The following is a 25,332-nucleotide window of genomic DNA, read 5'->3' on the forward strand; positions in this document are numbered from 1 at the left end:
CCCCCCCCCCCCCGCCATCTGAATGCCTGTGCTGTTCATGCCTGGGGAGGGCACCAGAGGGTAATGGAAGGAGACCTTTGTCCTGCAGAGAGCTTTCTTTCTCTGTTGAAAAAGGCCAGTTTCGCAGAGAAAGAGAAAAAGCAGTGTGAATGTCCAGTCACGGCTGCGTGAACACTTTGCTCTCAGACAGAAGAAACACTTGAGAGGACACGAATAGGAGAAAATACACCTTGGGAGATCAGGCAGTTTGTGGACAAGGCTTGCTTTATCTGCCAGACACAGTCAGCAACCTTGCAGCTGAAGGGTCCCCACAGCCCTGCTTCCTGGGTCGAGGACGAGGCTGTGATGTCCCTATCTGGCCAGGGAGACACATGCTTGGGACTGCTGGTGCCCAGGGGCCCTCCCCCTCACCCTGGAGCAGAGGGCCCCGCCTGCTGCTCAGCCCTGGTGTGCCCGGACAGGGAAGAGGAAGGAGGCTGGCCACAGGACATCAATGCCCTTCCCGGTGCCGGGGGTCTGGGCATCCTCAGGTGGACCATCCTGAGATCTGGTCTGGGCTGGTTTCTATAACTGGTCAGGTGTGATTTTAAGCCAATTAGAGGACCACTGGGTCTCTCGTTTACTCCTCTGTAAATTAAAGAGTTCTTAACTTCACTTGTTATTTAAAGAGGTTCTAATGAAAACAACAAGGAAATACCATTCATCATTTGATTGGCAAATATTTTAAAATTTCAGAATATCCTTGGGGCACCTGGGTGACTTGGTCAATTGAGCATCAGACTCTGGCCCGGCTCAGGTCATGATCTCATGGTTCGTGCATTCGAGCTCTGCGTCGGACTCAGCACTGACAGCTCAGAGCCTGGAACCTGCTTTGGATTCTGTGTCTCCCTCTCTCTCTGTTCCTCTGTCGCTTGTGCTCTCTCTCTCTCAAAAATAAGTAAACATTAAAAAGTTGTTTTTGAAAAAAAATTTCAGAATATGCAGTTCGGAGAGAAGTTGGCAAACAACGTTTTCATGGCAGGGAACATAGGTGGTGCATTTGGCACATCTGTCAAAAGTTACGTATACACACCTTGTAAGTTCAGGCTTACAAATGGAGCCTGTGGATTTACTCACCAAAATATCAAAAACTAGTGAGTGAGGATATCTTAATATTGTTTATGATAGCAATAGCCCCAAATTGGATACAGCCTCAGTAGCCATCACCAGCGCGTCTATCCTTGGCACACTGGTCAGCATTCCACTTTATAAAATAAACAAGTCGTGGGGTTGTAATGTACATCTAGAGGAATATAGTCAATAATATTGTAACAACTTTGTGTGGTGACAGATGGTAACTAGACTTAAATGTGAGCATTGTTTAACAGTGTATAAAATCTCAAATCACTACGATGAATACCTGAAACTAAAAGGCCATCATTTGTCAATTATACTTAAATTAAACATAAACAAACAGGAAGAGCTGGAAAGGGTACAGAGATACAATGGTAATAAGTAATAATAATAATACATATTTTTTGGGTGTCATCCCCATTCTAAGAGGTTTACATGTATTAACTCCCTATCTCCATTTTACAGATGAAAAAGCTAAGGCACAATGAGGTTAAAGAAGTTCAAGAGCATGTAACTAGAAAGTAGCGCGGAGATAGGAGTGAAAGATGAATATTCTGGTTGGTTTGAGCAGCAAAATACCAGAGACCAGAAGGGTGATAAACAGCAGAAATGTCTTTCCCCCAGTTCTGGAGGCTGGATATCTTAGATCAGGTGCCACCACGCTCTGGGGGGACCTGCATCTGTGTCTCAGGCTTCTCGCTGTGCCCACACGTGGTGGAAGGGGCTAGTGAGCTCTGCGAGGTCTTATTTTTTTAAGGTACTAATCCTGTTCATGGGGACTCCACCCCCATGACTTAATCGCCCCCCATAGACCCCTTCCCCCTACTTCTTAACACTTCCACATGGGGATTAGAATTTCAACATGTGAATTTGGGACAGGGGACACAAACATTCAGACCACAGCACCTTCTTTTCAATTGTTTATTTATTTAAACAAATTTTTTAATGTTTTATTCATTTTTTGAGAGAGATGAGAGTGTGAGTGGGGGAGGGGCAGAGAGAGAGAGGGGGAGACACAATCTGAAGCAGGCATAGCACCTTCTTAAGTGAAAAAAAAAAAGCAAGTTGCAGGAAAGTGAAAATCAAGGGCGCCTGGGTGGTTCAGTCGGGTTAAGCTTCCAACTTTAGCTCAGGTCATGATCTCACGGTTTGTGGGTTCGAACCCCGCATCTGGCTCTGTGCTGACAGTTTGGAGCCTGGAGCCTGCTTTGGGGTCTGTGTCTCCCTTGCTCTCTGCCCCTCCCCTGTTCATGCTCTGTCTCAAAAATAAATAAACATTAAAAATAAATTAAAAAAAATCAAGTCGTATATATGTCCATAGATATGTGTATGAATATACATGCTCATATTTTTGTAATTCCTTTTAGCAGGAGATGTAAGGAGTAAGTAGGGAGACCTGAAGGTTCAGGTAGGAGGGAAGGCAACTTTTTATCCATGTGTGTACTATTTTGTCTTAAAAGAAAACGATTCATTTATGATTTTTATTTTTTAATGTGTGTATACCACTAATCTGTTTAGGTGATGGAACTAGGGGTCATTTACATTTTCTTTAAAATTTTCTATATTTAAAATTATCTAGTAAATACTGTATTTCTAAATGAAAAGTTTGGACATAACCCTCTCGGAAAGTCCCTTCCAGATCAGAAAGGCCCTGATCGTATTTGCCGAGTGTGAACCCAGCTGTGCTTCTTGTGGAGCGTGGAATGAGCCATGTTCCTGCCCACGAGCCCCTTGCCATCGAATCAGGTCATGGCGGACAGGGACACACTCCTGGGACAGGGAAACCTCCAGGATCCCATCACTCTCTGCGAGACACTGGCTTGTCCTGCTGGGCCAGTGTGCATTTTCTTTCTCAGTATCTGAGTCCAAGGGGAGGAGGGCCGCTTAGAGAAGGGGATTGTGATTTGTAGCCGTCTGTGAGCTCGGACAGCCTCTTGCGTGGGCTAGATCCTTCTGAGTTCCCATTATCAGCACCACTGGCCAGGAATGCTTACACTCATTCTGTGTCAGGCACTGGGATGATCTGTTTAGGTGCAAGCACAGTTACCGTTTCTCTCCTCATTCTAGAAGGGAAGATTCAGATGTGCCCCTTCGCCTCTGCCTTAGTGTTTAAAGTGGTGGGAGTGGTATACCTTCCCCCACCCCATGCCTGTGCCCCATGGGATCAGCATGGTGACTGGAACAATGATTGAACAGAGGAAACCCCCCAAGAGAAGGCAAGAACTCTAAGAGAGTGGTCAAGATTCTTGTTCAGTTCTCCCAAGACCCCATGATTTTCTAGCTCATGGTGAAGAGTTTGCTTCACCAAACTCTTGGTGAGAGGGGGGACTGGTGTCTTGCGATGCCCCGTGATGGTCTGTCCATGCCTACATCACAACACCACACTGTACAATGACTGCTGTTATGGGTTGTGTCCTTCACTAGGCTGTGGGTTTGATGGGCAAGGTCTTCATTCATCTCGCTGATCCATATGCCTAGAACTGACCCTTTACTTAGAACTTCAGAAATGTGACCAGCATGGACAGAGTTAATGCTTATGGGCAAAACAGTTGTCTGAGCAGTCAAGAGGCACTAGAGACCAGGTGGCACAAAAATGTATCCCCTATACGTGCTTTCAATTGGAAGAGAGAGGAAAAAAAGGAGAAGTAAGTGGAATTTTCTTTTGGTTTGGCAAAGTTGTATTTGGCAGCAAAATGGCTACCCCTCTGGGCACTGAATGTATCGGTTACTCCCATCTTGGTTTGCTTTCAGCGGAGATACTTGTCTGCCTCAGTGAACCGAGACGTGATTTAGGAGGGGCAGACATGGGAGGAAATGAGATGAAAAGGACAAAAAGTAAGTGAAAGTGATGGACTAGAGGTACCGGGAGCCCTCGGAGGCTGGAGCACCAGGAAGACTCCTGGATTTGCTTGCTGGCTTCTCCCTACCCGCACGCCCAGTCATGTTCACACTGTACTCATTTGGGGACAGCTGGTAGAAACTCATTTTCATGTGTGTGTGCATAATTTATAGAAACAAATAAAGCTAACGAAATGGGGACTACCCCAATATTCTACCTCAATAGTCAGTCTGTAAAAAAAGAAAAGAAAAGAAAGAAACTACTGTTCATGAAAACCTGAAAATGGAAATAAGCATTTAAAAGTAATTTTATGATACAATCCAGGAATCCAGTATGGCGTCCTAAGCCTACCGCCTGTGGACAGCTCCAGAGTTGAGATTTAAGGGGAAAATCCCAAGAGTGTCTTCCACCTCCGTCAATAGCACCACGAAATCTTCAGCTACTGGAGAGAACCGACCATGAGCAGCAGCTAATGTTGGAAGTGTCACATCTCTCTTCCTACTCTCTGCAATGCTACATCTGTGAGTTTCAGGGTCACCCTTCTGCATGTGGTCAACGGTATAAAACACACCTTGTGTGACCATCTTGAAAACTTCCTGCCAGATATCACGGAAGAGTTAAGCCAGAGGGTGGATCCCACTTCAGAAGCTGACGTTAAGGAAGTTTTCTCAGCAAAGGTTTCTGAGGAGAAATCACTCATGTTTTTGCGGTGTTGCTGGGAAGGCGGTAGACACTGTGGACATGTGTACACGACACCAGATTGCTTTTTAGTGGACCGTAAGGACGAGAGCTCGTGGCCATGATTCTAGGGAGGGCTGTGTGCAAGAACAGGCACCTGGGCTGCTTCTAAAGTCCCAGTTAGCATAGAACCTTCCCTGGTCTGGGAATGAGGCAGGCCTTGGCAAATGGGAATACAGTAGAGAGACATCTGGCAGCTTCTTTCATACATGACACTTTCTTATCCTTTGGTCCCTCATATCCATTCAGCTGAGAAGACGGGCATCTTTCCATCTGCATCACACCGTGCAGGAGATGGGGCTGGTAGACCCCCACCCTGCATGTCTCCGACGTGTCAGGCATTGGTCCACGCCAGGCTCCCAGGGGACCCCCAGCTTCTTAGTGCCCTGGAGCAGTGCTGCCATGTGTGGGCCCCCGTGGCTGAGGCTGGAATGAAGAGGCCTCAGGAGAGCCAGATGCCTCTATGGGTTAAAGACTTTTCTGAAATCCAGTGTCTGTTCTGGAAGAACCAAAGGCTACGGGAGTAACCTGAACGCAAAACATTTGGCTAAGGAAGGCCTGTTACGGGGCAAGCACTGGTCACTTCAGAACCATCCAACCTGTGGTCTTCTGGAATAAGGGGTGGGGCACACAGTTTTAAATTTAACCCTCCCCTCCTCGAATTTCCTAATAACTTGCCAGCCGTCTTCTCTAGCAGTCCTGGCTCAGCTAGGTGGAAGTTATGTAGGAACGTGTCCCTCGTGAAATGGTTAAGATTCCTTAACATCCCAGCCTGATGCATTTGACCTTGAATGATTTTTTTCAAAATGAGGCGTTTCCCCAAGGAAGAAGAGTAAGACCTTGATTTCTTTCTCATGACTGGGAGAGCTCACCAAAGTCGCTTTTCCCACAGTGGAGGCGTTTACCCCAAAAGGGCAAGGATTCCTTCTTCTCCCTGCTCAATTTCAAACAGCCTTCTTCCAACCAGCAAGAACTCCGAAATACCAAGGCACAGCCTCTAGGCTTTCTACTCTGTACTTTCAGGAAACATTCATTAATGAAAAAATTCCATGTTTACAAATCCTGTTTTACTAGACAGAAAGCTGATTACCCAGAGTGGATGCTCATGAGGGCAGGTCTTGTCTCTTGTTCATTGCCACAGGCCTCTAGTCCTTCTCACGACAGGGCCACCAGCCTTCTGAGAGGACGAGTGTGGAGCTAGATGCCACTAAGGCTTTCTTTTCATGCTGACTTCCAAGCTCTGAACTCTCTTTCTTCCCCTTTGCTTGTCTGACATCTCTTTACACCCTGTCCATCCTTCCATGTCTGTCCGGATAGTTGCCTGCTGGACACAGTTTCTGATCACACCCATTCTAGTGGTACCTGGTTCTTTCCGGGACCTGCTCCAGACATCACGTCGTGTATTTCAAGTAATTTCCTACAAATAATACTTAAAGTGCTTTATTTGTCAAGGACTTGCTTTTTATTATCATTTTTATAAATTAGAAAGCCTTAAAGGCTAATAAGATCACTCTCAGCTTTGGTTTCTGATATATTTTCTTCATTCATTCATTAACATATTTACTATTCATTCAAAAAAAAAATATTCCTTAAGTGTTGTGGGCCAGGACCTGCCCTGATTTTGGGGAAACAGTGGCAAACATGCCCCTGCGGCCCCCACTCTTGGGGCGTCTACATTCTGGGGGAGGAAGACACACAACAAACGGACAAGATTTCTGGCTATAGTCCATGTGCTGAAGGAAGTAAAATGAACCGGGAGCAGGGGCCGTGCTTGCTGCTGGTTTGGGAGGACAAGGAAGGACATTTCAGCGCAGGCCCGAGGAGAGAGAGGAGAAGGGTCGAAGGGTGAGGATCATCCCTAACCTGGGTGTCGCCACCTCTGCCTCAGTTGCTCTTTTGGTGCCTGGAACATCTTGCCTTTTTGTTTTGTATATTTTTTCCCATTATTATTTTAAAATAATCCCAGGCTTACGAGTTGCAAAAAAACCAAAAAAAACAAAACACATAGAGGAAGACCTTCCACCTCCCCGCATGTTAACATCTCCCAAAACTATAGTATCTCATTAAAACCAGGAACTGACACTGTTACACTACTATTAAGTAGACTACAGACCTTATTTAGAAGACTTCACCAGTTTTTATACGTATTTATTGCCTATAAAAGACTTGCCTCTGTGTGGGTGTCTGTTATGTTTGTAAAGTGCCCATTTCTTCATCTTTCTCTCTCTTTTTAAGTTTATTTATTTGTTTTTGAGAGAGAGTGAGAGCCCAAGCAGCAGAGAGAGAGAGAGAGAGAGAGAGAGAGAGAGAGAGAGAATCCAAAGCAGGCTCTGAGCTGTCAGCACAGAGCCCGATGTGGGGCTCGGAACCCGCAAACCGGGAGATCATGACCTGGGCAGAAGTCAGATGCTCAACCAACCGAGTCACCCAGGCACCCCTCTTCATCTCTTTTAAACCTAGCTTGCTAACTTTGTTTCAAGAATGTCTGTCTATTCAGCAGACACTAACTGAACATCTACTGTGCTTCAGCCCTGTGTTGGGTTGGAGGCATGAGGATGACTGATGCCAAGGCAAGAGGGGGCCCTGGGACAGCAGCTTGGTGACGGTTAAGGAAGGCTGTCCAGAAAAGGCGCAGTTGGAGCTGACGTGGAAGGTCTGGATGTGAGAGAGGACGGGACACAGGTCAGCAGGTTTAAAGTATGAGGGGCCCAGATGCCAGGCCAGGGCTTTGGGGCTTGGTGCCTTTTTGAGAATTCCTCAGTGGCCAGCCAAGTAGGGACCCAGGAGAATAGGACTGAGGGACAAGTGTACTTAATTTGTTTTGTCTCTTCTCCATCCTTTGGAGCAATAATGGCAGTGTTTACCATGAGCAGAACTGACCCGTGGCCGACTCCTAGATGGACTGACTCCTGGAGGGACCACCACCAAGTCCTCCCTCCCACGCAGAGCACAGAGGAGCCTGAAGCCCCTTCACTATTCACTCTGACAGAGCAGCATAGGCTGTGCGGCACCTGTGTTTGCATATCATTGACATTTGTTGTACACGAAGAAACTAGGCATTGGGTGCGATTTAGATGCTTCCTTTAAGTTTTCTGAAGCAGGAGAGAGCTGTCTGTGGATGGCTGGATCCACCCGGATGACACAGCACCTGCCCACCAGAGAAGGGCTGTTTGGATTTAATCAGGGCACTTAGTATTTGGCTCTGACCTTTTGAGCATGTCATGTTGGGGCGGCAGTCCTGTTACACTCAGCCGGCACAGCTCCGCTGGAACGCTCTGGAAAGGTGTAACTAGGATGTCCTTGTCTTTTAGAACAAAATGTAAGAGAAAGAAGCCCCGCCCCCATCTTCCCATCTAGAAGCAGTCTGGCTTTCTAGAGGAAGGAAAGAAGGAAAGTGAGTGGTGGATTCTGGATTCGTGTGCTGTGGGCTCTCAGGAGAATTCCAGCACTCTCTGGGCTGCCACAGTCACCTCTGTGTTCCTTGGCAGCTGTCTGGTTGGGGTTTCAGTATCTCCCGCTCCTGCTGTGGGGCTGACAGTCCTGAGCCTGATGTCCTCCTGCACATACATGCACCTTGCTTGCTCAGCATGCTGTCCCCTTTGAGCTGCTGGCCTGGCCTTGGACTCGGGTCCGGGGATCTGGTCCTTGGTGGGGAGGGACTCTGAGACCATACACGTAGTTACCTTCCTAGCAAAGGTTCTGGGTTTCATGAAGCATGTGATGAAATCCAGTGCCTTCTAAATCCAGTGGGCTCTTACAGAGACAGGAGAAAGAGCAGAGCTGCGGCTGATGGAGAGAATGGCGGGCACCCGGCTGTGTAGGGCTTCCCTGCAGGGGTGCAGGGGTGAGGCGTGACTCCATTAGCGAAAGTGCTCACTCTGCGCAGCTGCCTGAACGGCACGGTGTGGCCTACGGAGCGCATTGCAGGCACCAGAGGAATAAGGAGGGAGAGCACAACCAGGTGGCCGGAGTCCTGTCTTGGACCTGTCCCAGCCCCACGTGTCCTAGAGCAAGTGTCTTAATCTCGCTGGACCTCACTTTCCTGCCTATAAAGTAACAGTTGTGAACTAGATGATCCTTAGGTTTCTTCCAAGATAAATATGCTGTCCTCATACACTAGAGAGTCGTGGCTTCAGTGTAGATTCAAATTCACTCTGATCAGGGGCGCCTGGGTGGCTCAGTCGGTTAAGCCTCCGACTTTGGCTCAGGTCAGATCTCACGTTCGTGGGTTCGAGCCCCGCGTCGGGCTCTGTGCTGACAGCTAGCTCAGAGCCTGGAGCCTGCTTCCGGTTCTGTGTCTCCTCTCTCTGTCCCTCCCCCTCTCATGCTCTGTCTCTCTCTGTATCAAAAAAAAAATAAATTAAAAACATTAAAAAAAATTAAAGTTAAAAAAAAAAGAAAACAAATTCACTCTGATCAAAAGGGTGTTTTTTGGGGGGCGCCTGGGTGGCTCAGTCTGTAGGCATCCAGCTTCGGCTCAGGTCATGATCTCACGGTTCGTGGGTTCAAGCCCCGTGTCGGGCTCTGTGCTCACAGCTCAGAGCCTGGAGCCTGCTTCACATTCTGTGTCTCCCTCTCTTTCTCTCTGCCCCTCCCTAGCTTGCCCTCTGTCTCTCTCTCTAAAAAAATAAACATTAAAAAAGGGGAGGATGTTTGTTTGGACACAGCCCCTCAGTAGATTGTCAAAGAATGGTGGAACTTTTTAGGAGTTCCCCTTGTCAGGTTTCCCAGTGTTTTATTGATCTAAAATAGCAACAGAGGGGCACCTGGGCGGCTCAGTCAGTTAAGCATCCGGCTTCCACTCAGGTCATGATCTCATGGTTCGTGGGTTCGAGCCCCGCGTCGGGCTCTGTGCTGACAGCTAGCTCAGAGCCTGGAGCCTGTCTTCGGATTCTGTATCTCCCTCTCTCTCTGACCCTTCCCTGCTCTCACTCTCTCTCTCTGTCTCTCAAAAATAAATAAAAAACATTAAAAAATAAAAAAAAATAAAGCAGCAACAGTGTCATTGTCACTCTGTCACTGTAAAGTCATTTTTAAAATGCCCGGTTGCTTTTTTGAAGGACACATCTGCACACCCCTTTCTGAACCCCCTATTCAGAGGATCAACTGGTAGTTTGTGAATCAGAGGCTGAAATGTTGAGATTTCCTCAAAGTTGGGCCATATTAGCCTAGCCTTCTTGTGACAGGAGGCGGACAGGGTGAGCAGTAGGGAATTACTTTTTCTGGCCTGTTTGGAGAGCTTGCAAACGAAATTTGTTTCCTTTTGTCCTTTTCCCACTCAGCAAATACCGACTGTGACTCTTGGCTGTGAGTGGGGCTGGAATGAGCGTGGCTAATCTCTGTTTAAGGGCTTTATCTCCTCCAGGCCCAGGTCAGCCAAAATTTTGTGCTGCCGTCGTCGGTTGGGACCTAGAGAGATCTTGATGGCTCTGTCCGCCGAGGCTCGCAGCAAGCAGAGGGAGCTCCCCGCCCGAGACAGAGCCGCCAGCAGATTGGGAGGGCAGCTGGATAACTTTTTGGTAATTATTTGTTTTCAGGCGCGCCAAGGCTGCACTTGAAACTCAAATTATTCACGAGCATAATAGCCAAGCGCTCCGTTCACATTGTACCTCCCCGCTGAGTACAGAAGGAACGGGGCAGTTTTCTGAGAAGCGCGTTGTAAAACACTTGTTAGAAGTGCATCAAAGAGGCAGTTCGTGTCCACGGTGGGTCCACACGCTGAGTTTGGGGAGGGAACAATGTGCTTATCCCGGGAGGAAAGGAAGTCCCTCAATAGAGAGCCCAAGTGGCTGTCTCCACAAATGTGCCATGCATGTTTCTGATGCAGGGACAAGTAAGCTGAGCCTTCCAGGCCCAGAGAGCTGGCCCAGGCGAAGGCAAAGGGAAGAGCTGCAGATGGCAAGAGATCTAGAAAACAATGGATGTTTCTGAAAGGGGAAAAGCCTCGAGAGCCCGGGTTGTGGAAAGTAGGGGCTAGAGTTAACCTGGTCCGATGTTTCAAGGCACCACGCCTTCCTCCAGCTATTCTGGTCACTCTGACGGTGAGAGTAGCATTCAGGCCGGCAAGACAGAGGTCCTGATTGAGTTTCACATCCTCCTATAAACCCCTCTGCGGCCACTCCTCATGTCTCCTAGGTCTCCCTCCCTGCCTGTTTTCCGTAGCTGTGTCTCCCGCTGCTGCCTCCTCTTCTCCTCCTCCTCCTCCTCCTCCTCCTCCTTCTTCTTCTTCTTCTTCTTCCTCCTCCTCCTCCTCTTCCTCCTCTTCACCCTCCTCCTTCTTTTTCTTCTTCTTTTTATAGCTTTTTTTGTTTGTTTTTATTTTTGAGAGAGAGAGAGAGACAGAGTGTGAGCGGGACGGGATGGGGGGTGGGCAGAGAGAGAGGGAGACACAGAATCTGAAGCAGGTTCCAGGCTCTGAGCTGTGAGCACAGAGCCTGATGCGGTGCTTGAGCTCACGATCTGTGAGATCATGACCTGAGCTGGACATTTAACCCACTGAGCCGCCCAGGCGCCCCTCCCACCTCTTCTAAGAGCTGTCTGGACAAGTAGCCAAGGCTACAGAACGGGGCTTCAGAAAACCTCAGTTCTGCTCGGGACTCTGCAACAGCTGTCCCCTCTTTTGATTATGCTGTGTCCCCATTCATTTTTTTGTTCATGTAATCTTTTATTCAGCCTGCATTTATTGAGCACTTACTGTCTGGTGCACACTGGGGGCCTCCCGATCTGGCAGTGAACGTGACCCGTGAGGGCTGGCCGCTGTGGAGCTCACGTGGGCTTGTTAACTTTTATGACACAAATTCTTATACCTAGGGGGCCATCACGGTATGTGTGCTGCTGGCAGATAAATGTCTCAGACCTTCTCTGGGTTACCTGGCCACAGCTAAATGCCTGTATTTTTCAGCTAAGGTGTGACCCAACTGAAAGAAAAGGTAACCATAACAGAGATTTCTATTAAAAAAAAAATTCCAGGGCTCGGTTTCAAAAATGCCATGATCTATCTGCCTGGGTGGCTCAGTCGGTTGAGCATCCAACTTTGGCTCAGGTCATGATCTTGCAGTTGGTGAGTTTGAGCCCTGCATCGGGCTCTGTGCTGGCAACTCAGAGCCTGGAGCCTGCTTCCGATCCTGTGTGTCCTCTCTCTGCCCTTCCCCTGCTCATGATTATCTCTCCCTGTCTCTCAAAAATAAATAAATGTTAAAAAAAATTTTTTTTAAATGCCATGATCTTCACTCACCTTAGTCTGTACTTAATTTGTTGGGTCAAACAAGTGCAATGGAATGTCAGTTTTTCATTTAAAAAGATTTTTTTAAGTGTTTATTTATTTTAGAGTGAGAGAGAGAGAGACAGAGTGCAAGCAAAGGAGTGGCAGAGAGAGAGGGAGACATAGAATCTGAAGCAGGTTCCAGGCTCTGAGCTGTCAGCACAGAGTCCAACATGTGGCTCGAGCTCATGGACCATGAGATCATGACCTGAGCCGAAGTCGGATGCTTCACCAACTGAGTTGGCTATTAACTAGTAGCTCCTAAAGGGCATGTTGAACTGAATTGTGTGACTTTTATAATTATGATGGTAACAGATGTGAGCTATGGTTGAATTGGAGGTATTAATAATGGTATTATTTTTTTAAGGTTATTTATTTTGAGAAAGAGCAGGAAAGGGGCGCAGAGAAAGGGAGAGAGAGAGAGAGAGTCCTAAGTAGGCTCCACACTGTCAGTGCAGAGCCCAATGTGGAGCCTGAGACCATGAACTATGAGATCATGACCTGAGCCAAAATCAAGAGAGTGAGATCCTTAACCGACTGAGCCACCCAGGCGCCCCATAATGGTGTTATTAATAACAGTGTATGATTAATTCCCATTTTTTGAGAAGCTGCTCTAATGCAGACACACTGGATGTCTTGCATAGACTACTCCCATCTTCCCCAGAGCCCTGGAAGGTGGTGGTGCTGCTGTTCTGCTCCCCAGAAGAGGTTCATGAGGGCTAAGTGACTTGCCAAGGACCATACAACTTATAAACAGCTAACCCCATCCTGGTTGCCTCCTAAAACTGTGCCTTTCCACGACCTCGTTCATTCATTTATTCATTAATTTTTTTTAACTGAGCACCTACTATGTGCCAGCCATTGTTCTGGGGCTGGGGATGCCACGGGGAATATGGCACGTGAGCTCTTTGTTTCTTGGAGCATATACCAGACAGTGGTGGCCTTCCAGAGCCTGGGACCCCGCTTAAACTAGGCAACAGGGAGAATGGGATCCGAGACATAATCTGAAGGCCTTGAAACTACCAAGCCCAAATCCTCTTTTATAGTTAGGATTTAATCAGGCGTGTAACTATCGAGATGGATCCTCCAAGGAGGTTTAATTATTTATGAGTGTGTGTTAAAGGGAAAGTACAATTATAGTGGAAGATCCAGGACGGCCCCTCTGGGGGGCAGAAGAGCCTGCAGAGGATGGGCCGTCTGGCTTGGTGTCTTGGCATCCTGCTGCTCTGCTTCCCTCGCCCCTCACCCCCCAGCACCTGGCACTGGCACCTGCCCCAGGCCTTTGGGCAGGTAAGGAAGCTGATGGCCAGCGGGCCAGCGAGCCTCAGTGTTACTCTGTGGGCTGCATGGATAAGACTCATGTGCTGCTGTCCTGGTCCCTGTGGCAAGCTGAGCACCTCTGCCCCACCCACTAAGTGCTGGTTCCTCCCACCTTCTCCCCAGTATTGTTCCAAACATTCAGTTCTCCAGTGGAGAACCTCAGAAATGTGCTTTTTTCCCACTGCAATAAAATCTTTGTGCTCTCTTCCCTTGGCTGACTCTACACTAATTCCGGATTATGCCAGTTAAGACTTTTCTCAATTGTTCCTTTTCCTATGGTGTCCTGAATTCAGGCCCCGTCTCTGTCTTGTATTTTGGTAAATGCCCATTGAGTATCTCTCTTAAAAATATTTTTCTTAATGTTTATTTATTTTTGAGAGACAGAGAGACAGAGGACGAGTAGGGAAGGGGCAGAGAGAGAGGGAGACACAGAATCCGAAGCAGACTCCAGGCTCTGAGCTGTCAGCACAGAGACCGACATGGGGCTTGAACTCAGAACTATGAGATCATGACCTGAGCCTAAGTCGAACGCTTAACCCACTGAGCCACCCAGGCACCCCCAAAACCTTAATCTTACTGATGACAAAGCTGGAATGTGGGAAGAAAATTTGTGGGAGCGAACACTCCCAACTCACAGCCCTGCATTCTGTCTGTCTCACTGGCCACTTCTCACCCACAAAGTAACTGTAGTGTGAAGGTATTTGAAGAGTTTCAAGTTTGAGCCATTTATCATGGAATTGCAGAGATGAAAGACATAGCCCATAGCCACCATTCTCTAGAACCTCTAAGAAACACAGTTCTTAATGCTACTCCAGCATGAGGGGCAAATACGGTGTTGTAGATAATTAAATGTGAAGATGCAGAAATTCATTTTTTCAATTCTGATTACAAGTCATTGATTAATGTTAAAAAATAAAAACATGGGGAGCCTGGGTGGCTCAGTTGGTTAAGTGTCTGACTTCAGCTCAGATCATGATCTCGCAGTTCATGGGTTCGAGCCCTGCATCAGGCTCTGTGTTGACAGCTGGGAGCCTGGAACTTGCTTTGGATTCTGGGTCTCCTCTCTGTCCCTCCCCTGCTCGCACGCACAAGCTTGCTTGCTCACTCTCTCTCCCTTTCAAAAATAAATAAACATTAAAAATATTTTTAAATAATAAAAGCATGAAATCCTAACAAATTTAGAAATGCTCATCATTGAAAGTTTAAAGCCCCTAATGACCCACCCATCAAAGTTTTTTTTTGGTGCATATATTAACATATCTTATACTATCTTATAAAAAATAGGCTTGCTTTTCTATTTGCACTGTGCTAGTCTCTCTCTCTCTGAGCATCTATTCTCATAAGCATGGTTTACTTTTTCTTTTAAAAGCTGCAAGTTTCGGGGCACCTGGCTGGCTCAGTTGGAGTTGTGACTCTTGATCTCGGGGTTGTGAGTTCAAGCCCAGCACTGGGGATGGAACTTATTTACAAAAAAAAAAATAGCTGCAAGTTTCCATTATACAAATGAACTAGGATTTACCAATTGATCTCTTTATGATGGACATGGAGTTCTTTCCATTTTCCCTCAATTGTTAGCGATGCCAAAATTCTTGTATATGCATATTTTTGCACAATTGTTCATTTCTACACAATGAATCCCTGCAATGAGATTTATGGAGTCAAGGCCAATGTGCATTTGAGCTTTATTTTTTTTAATGTTCATTTATTTTTGAGAGAGAGACACACAACACAAAGTGCAAAGCGGGGAGGGGCAGAGAGAGAGAGGGAGACATAGAATCTGAAGCAGGCTCCAGGCTCTGAGCTGTCAGCACGGAGCCCTAGGCGGGGCTTGAACTCATGACCTATGCTGAAGTCAGATGCTTAACTGACTGAGCTACCCAGGCGCCCCTAGAGCTTTAATATATGTTGCTAAATACCCATCCAAAAATGACACTCCCATCAGCACTGAACACGAATGTCTTTACATCTTCACCCACAGTGGGTTTTCACTGATCTTTTAAATTTTGGAGCTCTTTTCAAAGAGACCGTGTTATCATTTGGCACAATTTACGTTCATCTTTCATGTTTGTTACCTTTTTCATCAGGGTACAAAGAATTTAAAGGTATAGTGGTTACATTTTAGATAGGCATTTCTTAAAAGGGTTTCATTTTTGCTTTATATCTTTAGGTTTTTGGAAACCTGAAACTAAAATCTAGTTTCTTCCCAGCCTTTTTTCCCCATGTTTCCTGTTGGAGCTGACCTTCTCACTGGCCCCTGGCCCGCAGGCTGTTGAATGTGCACGCGCTGGTGTTCTCAGGGATATTTATAATGGGAAATAGTCCGTTTCCAAGGCCCCATACCTTCACGGGGGCCGGGGCTGGAGAGACTTCTTGAAGTTGGCTGATTTTTAAGCTAAGCTCCCCATCAAAACGGGCTTCCCCCAGCAGGCTGTAGAGCACACATTTCCTAACCCAGATGGCCTCGCCAGCCTGGACACCTGGCTGGGGAGGATGAGCCGCCACCCCCTGCGTCCGTGTGAGCGCTGCTTCCGTGATGGCACTGATGGGCTCAGCTGCGCTCATTCCGCTCTCCCCCAGGAATGCCGGGGGGACCGAGGAGGGTTTGGCCAAGAAGCCTCTCCACAGTGGCTCTGCTCAGGCACCAGTTAAGCCAAGAGTGGATGAATTATCCTTCCTTGGAAGGTCACTGTTATGGGACACCCCTCTTTTTGTAGCCAAATTAAGAAGAGGCAAGGTCATCTCTAGAAAAAAATAGTGCAATGGCTTCCTTGTTCTGGGTGCTCTCATTCTGTTCCCTTTGCCTTTCTTCCTCCCTGCCCCTTAGGACACCCCTTTATACCACTGGGGGGGACACATGGATCCCTGCTTCTCTCCAGCTTGTTCCAGGGATTAGTCATTCACACACTAGTATGAATGTAGGGCACCCGATTTTAGATACTAGGCAATAGTGGGTAAGTCATGAGCTTCAGGTGGGGGCGTTTAAGGTGTGGCTCCTTCTCACTCTCTGAAATCACTCCCTCAAAACAATCCTCTCTTTTGTGTCAAGTGGATTCTGTGTGCGCACATAGGTAGACAAGGCAAGAGGTGCAGTGATCGTGTTCTCTGGAATCCAAATGATTTCAGAATCTCGGGAGTCCCCAACCACCTATTCCTGAGTGATGACTTCCAAAAATAGATTTTGTGTTTTTTGAAAGCGTTTAACGTAAATCCTACAATACGCACACCCAAGCCTTCACGATTTTTTCAAACGGGTAGCGGGCGAATTCACTCAGAAGTGAAAAAGCGAATCTGAAGTGTTAAGACAGGCAGGCGGCGGTGATGAAGATTTAACTTGGGGGCACTGTCCCCCTCGAGCTACGGTAATTCTCCAGAATGAACACGAAGACACGGCCGCATCCCATGCACCGGCCTGCTCTCGGGCTGACGTCTGCATGGGGACGCATTACCGACAGGTAACACGATGAACTGAAAACGTGTCAATCCAGAGGCCGGCTCGGGGAAAGCCTTGCTACGTTATAACGCGGCCCAGACGCTCCGTTTCTGGAACTGTCAGCCGAGGGGCAGGACGCAGGTGGCCGGTGGCCATTTTTCGGGTTAGGGCCCTGATTTGAGGAATCACGTTTCCTGACAGCCAGGCAGGACATTCAGAACCTCATGTCACCAGATGGTCTTCGCCTTATCTGACAGCAACCGGTCGCCATGGGATGCTTCTCAGGGTTGGGCTGATGGGAGCAAACTGGCTGACTCACCCGGCACCTCCGTGCGTGACGTCAGCATCCTGGCATTGACATCAACCGAGGACTACCGTTTGTAAAGTGTGTATGCGTTTTGGGTATTCAGTCAACAGTGGCTTTTCTCTCCTGCTGCCTCGGCCTTTGCTGATCAGCTTGAGCTTTCTGTTTGCAAATCCTGGGCTCTTCGCTCTGAGAAAGATCTCAGGATTCATCCAGCTAACCCGAGTGCAAATTGGAAAGCTGAGACTTACCTCTTTAAACCAATGTGCCTCCAGGCCGTGCAATGTCCCATAGATGCTGAGGAAGGAAAGGATGGACCTGGGGGACTTTTCTGGCATGCTGAATGTTCCAGATGCCTTTAACAGGCAAGCCAGCTACTTCTGTGAAACCACAGGGCACAAAGTTTTAAGAAGATAAAATATAGATTTATTTTCTTAGCTGGAAAGAACTTTGGAAAAGAGCCGTTTCTGCATCTCTCTGTCAGAAAAAAGACACGGAAGTCCCGAGTGGTTCCGGGTTCATTCAGGGGGACAGAATCTTAAGGCTGACTTATGGTGGATTGGATAGGGTTCCAGTGAATTGATGAGGCTGCAGCAAGTTGTTAACCAAGGAGGAGGAGGAAAGAGAATGAATGGGAGAAGGGAATCCTGCCTGTGGGGCCATGGGCTCAAAGGCACCTGGGAGAGAAGGTGTAGACAGCAGCTGTGGTTCACAGGAGAACTTTACAGATCTGCACCTCCGTAAGCACGTGCTAAAGGCATAATCACAGCTAACACTCTTGGCCTGGCCTTCTCCTCCATGAAGCTGTGACATCAGGAGCTCAGTAAAATACTGCATCGTCCAGAGCACATCTCTGGAAGTCCTGCACTAGAGGCAGCTCTGTGGAGGTTGGAAGAATGTGAAGATGCCGTGGAAAGGTGCCTCTGCCCAGCTTGGTTTGGAGCAATTGGCCATACAGGGCAGAAAATGGAGTAGACGGAGCCCCGTGACCCTCCCCGCCCTCCCCGCACAGCAAGCAGATCCTGGCACTGCCAGGACTTAGGAGTAAGGGGACAGAGTGTGCCTCTAGTGCCAGGGGTACCTTCATGTTAGTCCTCTGCTCTGTCCTCTTGCTGGGCCCCCACTCCCAGCCCCTTCCCCCATAGTCCATTCCTCTCGACTCAAGAAATCTGACTTTTTAGGCCAACTGGATTTCTTCGGAGGGCTGGCTTTCTGGTTCTCCCCATGAGCCCATCTTCTCAAGAGGCCGCCCAATGGCAAGCTCCCTTTACGTTGCTGAGGGAGGCAGAAGTCCAAGGGCAAGGCTACCAGATCCCCACGGTGAGCTGGCTGGGCCTCGTATGCATATGGGGCTGCAGATCTGGCAAAGCCGCAGCTCCAAAAGGGAATGCAAAAGGCCCTAGAAGTCGGCCTCCCGCCCCCCATAAGCATGGTAATTCCAAATGTCACCTTGGCATTTTCTTCTCAAATAAATTCTGTCTTGTTCATATCACAAGGAAACTGGAAACATGGACTTCAGAACTTCCATGTTTATTTCTCCGTCCTCTGATTGACTTGCTGTCTGACATGTTGAGCTATTTCATTTCTTTCATGGATAAATGTGAACATGAGCTTTGAGATTTTTATCCGTTGAGTCCGGGAGGCCTGTGGTTTATTTTGAGTCAAAGAAAAGTATCTGGACTAACTCTGTGTGTGTGTGTGTGTGTGTGTGCGCACGCGTGTGCATATGTTTATAAAAAAGGATATAAGCCAGAGAGCAGCTTAATAGTAATTGGTGGTGAAGAGCCATATGGATATATATATTTTTTAAATCACAGATGATTCAGAAGGTTAGGAGATATGCTGATAACATTGCTGTTAGAAACCAAACTGTGTGGAAGATGTGGATAGAAGTTCTGTGTCGGATTGTTAAGAAAACAGACGTCATGATGAGGAATACGCTGAATTCGGAGAGGGGCTTTGCTTCTCAGAACATGTGAAGGATTTTTATTCTTCAGTTCTTTGTAACGTGCTTGTGAAACACAGAACCTTGCAGGAAAAAAAACCTATTTTGAAGATGGAGAAACAAAGAAACGGAAGGTTATGTTGACAAGTCATTAGTTCTGGGACAGAGTGGGATTTGAATCCAGAGTTTCTTTTTTTTTTTAATGTCTTATTTATTTTTGAGAGAGAGAGAGAGAGACAGCATGAGCAGGGGAGGGTCAGAGAGAGAGGGAGACACAGAATCTGAAGCAGGCTCCAGGCTCTGAGCTGTCAGCACAGAGCCTGACGTGGGGCTTGAATCCACAAACAGTGAGATCATGACCTGAGCTGAAGCTGGAGCTCAGCCGACTGACCCACCCAGGTGCCTCTCAAATCCAGAGTTTCTTATGTGTCTTGGGATAGAGCACTGCAAGGAGATTGATGCTCACTCTGCTGGACCCCAAGTGGCCTCTGGCCATGGAGGGTGGGAGCTGGGGGCTCCCTGGGTCGGGATCTACACAGCTGTTTTCATGTTCACAAATGACTTCCTTGACCTACAGGGCGGGGAAGTGGGGGGAGGAATAATCAAATAAAATACTTTGATAGACATACTCATTCGGGATATATTTTGCTGATTTATTTAAAAAATTTTTTTTAATGTTTTATTTTTTGAGAGAGTGGGACAAGAGTGCAAGTGGGGGTGGGGCAGAGAGAGACGGAGACACAGAATTGGAAGCAGCTCTAGGCTCTGAGCCGACAGCACAGAGCCCAACGCGGGGCTCGAACCCACGAACCATGAGATCACAACCTGAGCCGAAGTCCGACGCTGAACTGACTGAGCCACCCAGGCGCCCCTATTTTGCTGATTTATATTAGGAAGAGCAAAACTTTTTCTAAGAAACAAATAGTAAAAGTGTGTTTTTTTGAGGTTGACAGCGTATCTTGAATGCATGCGTGTATGGAAAAAAAAGACATTTGGAAACCGCTGTGGACTTTTAACTGCAGATATTTATAGAGAAGTCAAGCAAAACAGATTGGGTGCCAGAGACACAGATTTCGTGTGGGTCACTGTTTATATGGATAGACTGGGTTTATGCTGCGTCCCGGGAGATGGGAGTTGTTTCTACTTTGGAAGACAGAGATTTAGGGAGGCCGCTGAGAGTTCTCCAGTATTCAGCACCACAGGGTCCTTCTCAACAGAGACGAGGTCAGAAGGAGACTGATCAAGGTCAAGAAGATACTCTGTACCGTGTGGGGTTGCTAGATAACAACCGAGGGATTCCACGATTAACTCATGCTCTCACTCCATGGAGAAGCTTAGGTTTTCCGCCTCCTAGATCACCGGTGGAGGATATAAGTTAGGAGAGCCATTTGGCAGTAGGGACCCAAAGCCTTACAACGGGAGTACTCTGACCCAGCGATTACGCTTAGAAATTCACCGTAGGGACGTAGAGCTACATAGGAGTTCCTCCACCACATAGGAAGGAGGCGACGCATCTGACCTTGTGCACAGTAGCAGACCATTGGAGGTGATGTGCGTTTCCGACAAGAGGGTGGCTAAGCCATTGGTTCTACATAAGGCCATGCAGGCATCCACTCTTTCCACATTGTTTATTAAGCACCTACTGTGAGCCAGGCACACAGAAGGGATGATGTCAAGGCTGATATGATTTCAGCACCCCCTCCGGAACTCAAAATTTTGTCGTAGAAACAGACTTCATACACTGTGAGGTGGAAAAAGGAAAAAATGCAGGGTGCCAAGTGTATTTAGAGCGTGATCTCACTTTGATTGTATGAATAGAAAAACCTAGTTCAGACAGTCTGAACTAACAGGTGTAGAAAGCAGCTTTGGGCAGTGGGGTTATATCCATGCATTTCTTTCTCCCTTTTAAGCCTTTTTTAGTTTCCAAGTGTTCCACAGTGACCATTATGATTTTTATAATTTTTTAAAATGTGACTTTGAGGATAGAGACAAAGAGGTGAGCAGACCTGGGTTCTAGCTCTGGAGTGAGTCAGAGAACCATCCTGCACCGCTTGAGGGGAGAGGCCTCTGAGGGCTCCCGCTCAAGGAGGCAGATCCCACGCTCTTGTCTCTTCTGAGGACACTGGGGAGGGGTGGCCGCTGGGCTGGCTGGCCGGGAGCTTTCCCAGGCTGCTGCCGCCCCGCTCAGTCGCTTTCAGTCTCCAGGGCTCCGGTCCTCTAGGGATCTGGTGATTGTACTCAGTGGGGGGAAAGGGTTTGTGAATTAGCATATGGTAACCAAATTAAGGAAGTGCCTCTCACCTAGCAAATAAAAATCAGCTGCGATTGACTTGGATTATCTCAGCCAAATGTCACTGCACCCCAAAAAGCAAACGACAGCAGCTCCATTGATTGAGCCTTACTTACCTGGTGCCAGTTACGGTGTTCAAAGCATTTTACAGGTGTTTTCTTATTTGAGGCTCCTGAAGGGAGTATTCATCAACCCTCTTGTTTTCACTTTTGATTAATTAATTAATGTTGAGAGAGAGAGAGAAGTGAGGGAGAGAGGCAGAGGGGGGGAGAGAGAGAGAAAGAATCTTAAGTAGGCTGCATGCTCAGTGCAGAGCCCAGTGTGGGGGCTCGATCCCAGGACCCTGGGATCACGACCTGAGCTGAAATCAAGTCAGACGCTTGATGGACTGAGCCACCCAGGAGCCCCCTCCTCACACCTAGTTTACAGGTGGCAACCTTCAGCTCAGAAAGTAGGGAACCTCAGGTCACCCGGGTAGAAAAGGCTGGGATTCAGAACCTACTCTGTCTGCTCTAAGCAGTGTCTCCAGCCTCTGCTCTGCTCTGTCTCCCACTCCCACTGCACCGTCACTGTGCACACAGGTGCCCAAGGCCAGGGTGGCGTGTGAGCGGAGGAGCGACCCAGCCAGAGGCGGAATGCTGGCAGGTCTGAGGGCCGCAGAGACAGAACGGGTACCATCTTATTTCTAATGAAACCGGATGCGAGAAGGCTATTCTTACTCTTAGCTGCCTTTCTGGGGGTGGGGGTTATAAATGCGGAAATTGGTGTGTGTGTGTGTGAGAGAGAGAGAGAGAGAGAATATAACCTTCCTTGTGCTAACTATAAACACCTTTCCCTCTACTTGGGATTTGAAATTAAAGGCCAACTATTATACCTTATATGCACACATCTTACAAAAGAGTGATCCCTTATATACCGAGACCTGCCCTTTGTCGTTGAACTGTTTTTCTTGAAATATTTTCCTCGCTCGTTCCGCTTTGCTTATTTAGTAGGTATGAAAAACAATTACGTCCTATAGACATATAGGAGATATCAGGGACACATAGATTGGAAACTTTAAGTTAAAATGAGGATAGCGGGGGCGCTTGGGAGGCTTAGTCGGTTAAGAATCCGACCTCAGCTCAGGTCATGATCTCACGGTTCGTGGGTTCGAGCCCCACGTCCAGCTCTGTGCTGGCAGCTCAGGGCCTGGAACCTACTTCAGATTCCGTGTCTCCCTTTCTCTCTCTACCCCTCCCCTGATCATGCTTTGTCTTTCTCTCTCTCAAAGTAAAGAAATAAACATTGAAAATTAAAAATAAATAAATAAATAAGTGAGGAAAAAGAATTGTTTCCTTCCCCCATTAAAACAATGTTTCCATCAATATGATACATACTGTTTCCTGTGTTTCAATTTCACTTCCTCTGTAAGTTCAGATTCTTCTGATTCATCTTATATATCATGGCCAGATTCATGTTTCTGAAATACCACCTTCGGATCAAGAAGATGTGGTATATATACACAATGGAGTACTACGTGGCAATGAGAGGGAATGACATATGGCCATTTGTAGGAAAGTGGATGGACCTCGAGGGTGTCATGCTAAGCGAAATAAGTCAGGCAGAGAAGGACAGACAGTGTATGTTGTCACTCATAGGTCTAACAGGAGAACAGGAGAAACCTAATGGAGGACCAGAGGGAGGGGAAGAGGGAAAGAGAGTTGGGAAGAGAGAGGGACACAAAACCTGAGAGACTATTGAATACTGAAAACGAACTGAGGGTTGAAGGGGAAGGGGGAGGGGGGAAAAGAGGTGGTGGTGATGGAGGAGGGCACTTATGGGGAAGAGCACTGGGTGTTGTATGGAAACCAATTTGACAATAAACTATTTTAAAAAATAAATAAAACATGAAAATAAAATAAAATAAAATAAAATAAAATACCACCTTCATGATATCATCTCCTGTATTCCCTAGAACATTCAGTGGCTCCCAGTTGTCTAGAATAAAATACAAACTTGTGGGTTTTGAACTCAGGGTTTTCTTTTTAAGTTTATTTATTTATTTTGAGAGAGAGAGACAGAGCCCTCAGTTTTCTTCGTAATCTGTCTTCAACTTTACCTTTCCAGCCATCTTCCCAGTTATTCCCATGAATCATCCTTTTGCTCAGATGAACCAATCTCTCCCAAGGTCCCCTGAATACACCCACTATTTGCTTTCCTGCTCAGGTGAGGAGAGAACAAAGAAAGCTCTCCCTTCCCTTTTCCTTTTGTCTGAAGTCCTATCCCATCTTTCAGTCACTATTCACATTTTTCCTTTTTAAAATCAGTAAGTAGGGGCACCTGCGTGGCTCAGTCGATTAAGCATCCAACTCAAATTTTGGCTCAGGTCATGATCTCACGGTTCATGAGTTTGAGCCCCGCATCAGGCTCTGTGCTTACAGCACGGGGCCCGCTTCAGATCCATGATTCCCCTCTGCCGCCCCCCAGCTCACACTCTATATCAAATAAATAAACTTTATTTTTTAATGTTTTATTTATTTTTGAGAGACAGAGACAGAGAGAGACAGCATGAACAGGGGAGGTTAAGAGAAAGAAGGAGACACAGAATCGGCAGCAGGCTCCAGGCTCTGAGCTGTCAGCACAGAGCCCGACGTGGGGCTTAAGCCCATGAACCGTGAGATCATGACCTGAACCGAAGTCGGACGCTTAACTGATTGAGCCCCCCAGGCGCCCCACAAATAAATAAACTTAAAAAAAAAGATTAAAAACTGAGTAAACATTCCTTTAGTGTTCAGCCCCGGGGATGACCCTCATCACCCTCATCACACTGTCTGCAGTTGGAGCCCCCACGTGGGGCGAGACCAGCTCATCGAATCGCGTATCACAGGGGCTCCCTAAGCTCCGGATGAAAGCATCGTGTCCCCTACTGTTGGCTCACCGTGAGCACGACCTGTCCCAGCTGCTAAATACCGCTGTACCTGAGAGAGACCTCTTACCCTTCAGAAAACAAACAGTAATTCTTCTTGTCCTGTGTTCAAAATGCCTATGTTGAGATTATTTGCTTATTCTTTGTCCCGCATTAGCATGACTAATCCTAGTCTACGAATGGAGAAATGAAAATCCTTGTGTGACCTCACGAAGCTGGTCTGTTGGTAGAACTAGTACTCGAACCCACACTTCCTTCTGCTAATTTATTAGGCCACTGTTCCTTTTAAAACCTGAGTCATAGGCCGTCAGGAACTTCTGTAAATATTCTGATCGTTTTTGTCATCCTGTCTTTTTTTTTTTTCCTCCAAAGGGCCAGATAGCAAATATATTAGGCTTTGCAGCTGTGTGGTTTCTGTTGCAACTGCGCAACTCTGCCCACATAGTGGGGGAGCAGCCACAGGCAGTGCCTAAGCTAGCGGGTGTGGCTGGGTGCCAATAAAATTTTATTTACAAAAACGGACAGTGGACTGGATTTGGCCTGCAGGTGGTAGTTGGCTGACCCCCTGCTCTATAGAAGGTTCCCCTCTCTGGATTCCTCACGTTGAGCTTAAAAGTTAAGTTTAGGCATAAGAAATTTTTGGTTTGAATCCTGATCAGGCCCCACCATTGTGTGTAGACAGATGTGTGAATTATGCGCTCGCCTGGGAAGGCTCACTGGTCTGGATACAATGGGAAGTTGTGGATTTCAAGCAATAGACCATCATTGCCTAATGAGCAATAGACAGCCGGTCATTCCATGAATATGGGGGTTGACCTACGGGGAGCACACTGGGGAGACTCTCGGCATTTGGGGCACTTAGCCCCCAGAACGAGCCAGCGTGGGGATGTTCTCCACTGTAGAGTGGCATCGTCTCCCCACAGGACCAGAATGTTCCATGATGCCCATCCACATGCTGTCCCTTTCTCACATCTGAATGTGGACAGACCCTCAAGAAAAGTCTTAATTATGACAAATGTATTACAGTGAGCTCCCTGGTCGCCTCAGCGGGAAAAAAAGTTTTAAAAACTAACTGTCCAAGTGTTCAGCTCACCTCCAAACTCCCGCCTAATTTAGGGACACGCGCATACTCCAAGGGCGGCATCCTACATACGTGCTGGAATTTGAGGGCTTTGTCATTAAGGTTG

At 47.3% G+C, this 25,332-nt stretch overlaps 1 protein-coding gene across 1 annotated transcript in view; it reads left to right on the top strand.

Moving 5' to 3' along the window:
* FOXN3 (forkhead box N3) overlaps positions 1 to 25,332 on the top strand; it is a 389,030-nt gene that overhangs the window by 121,204 nt on the left and 242,494 nt on the right. The window lies entirely within an intron of this gene.

Source organism: Suricata suricatta, chromosome 9 (assembly GCF_006229205.1).
Source record: "Suricata suricatta isolate VVHF042 chromosome 9, meerkat_22Aug2017_6uvM2_HiC, whole genome shotgun sequence".
Taxonomy (NCBI): domain Eukaryota; kingdom Metazoa; phylum Chordata; class Mammalia; order Carnivora; family Herpestidae; genus Suricata; species Suricata suricatta.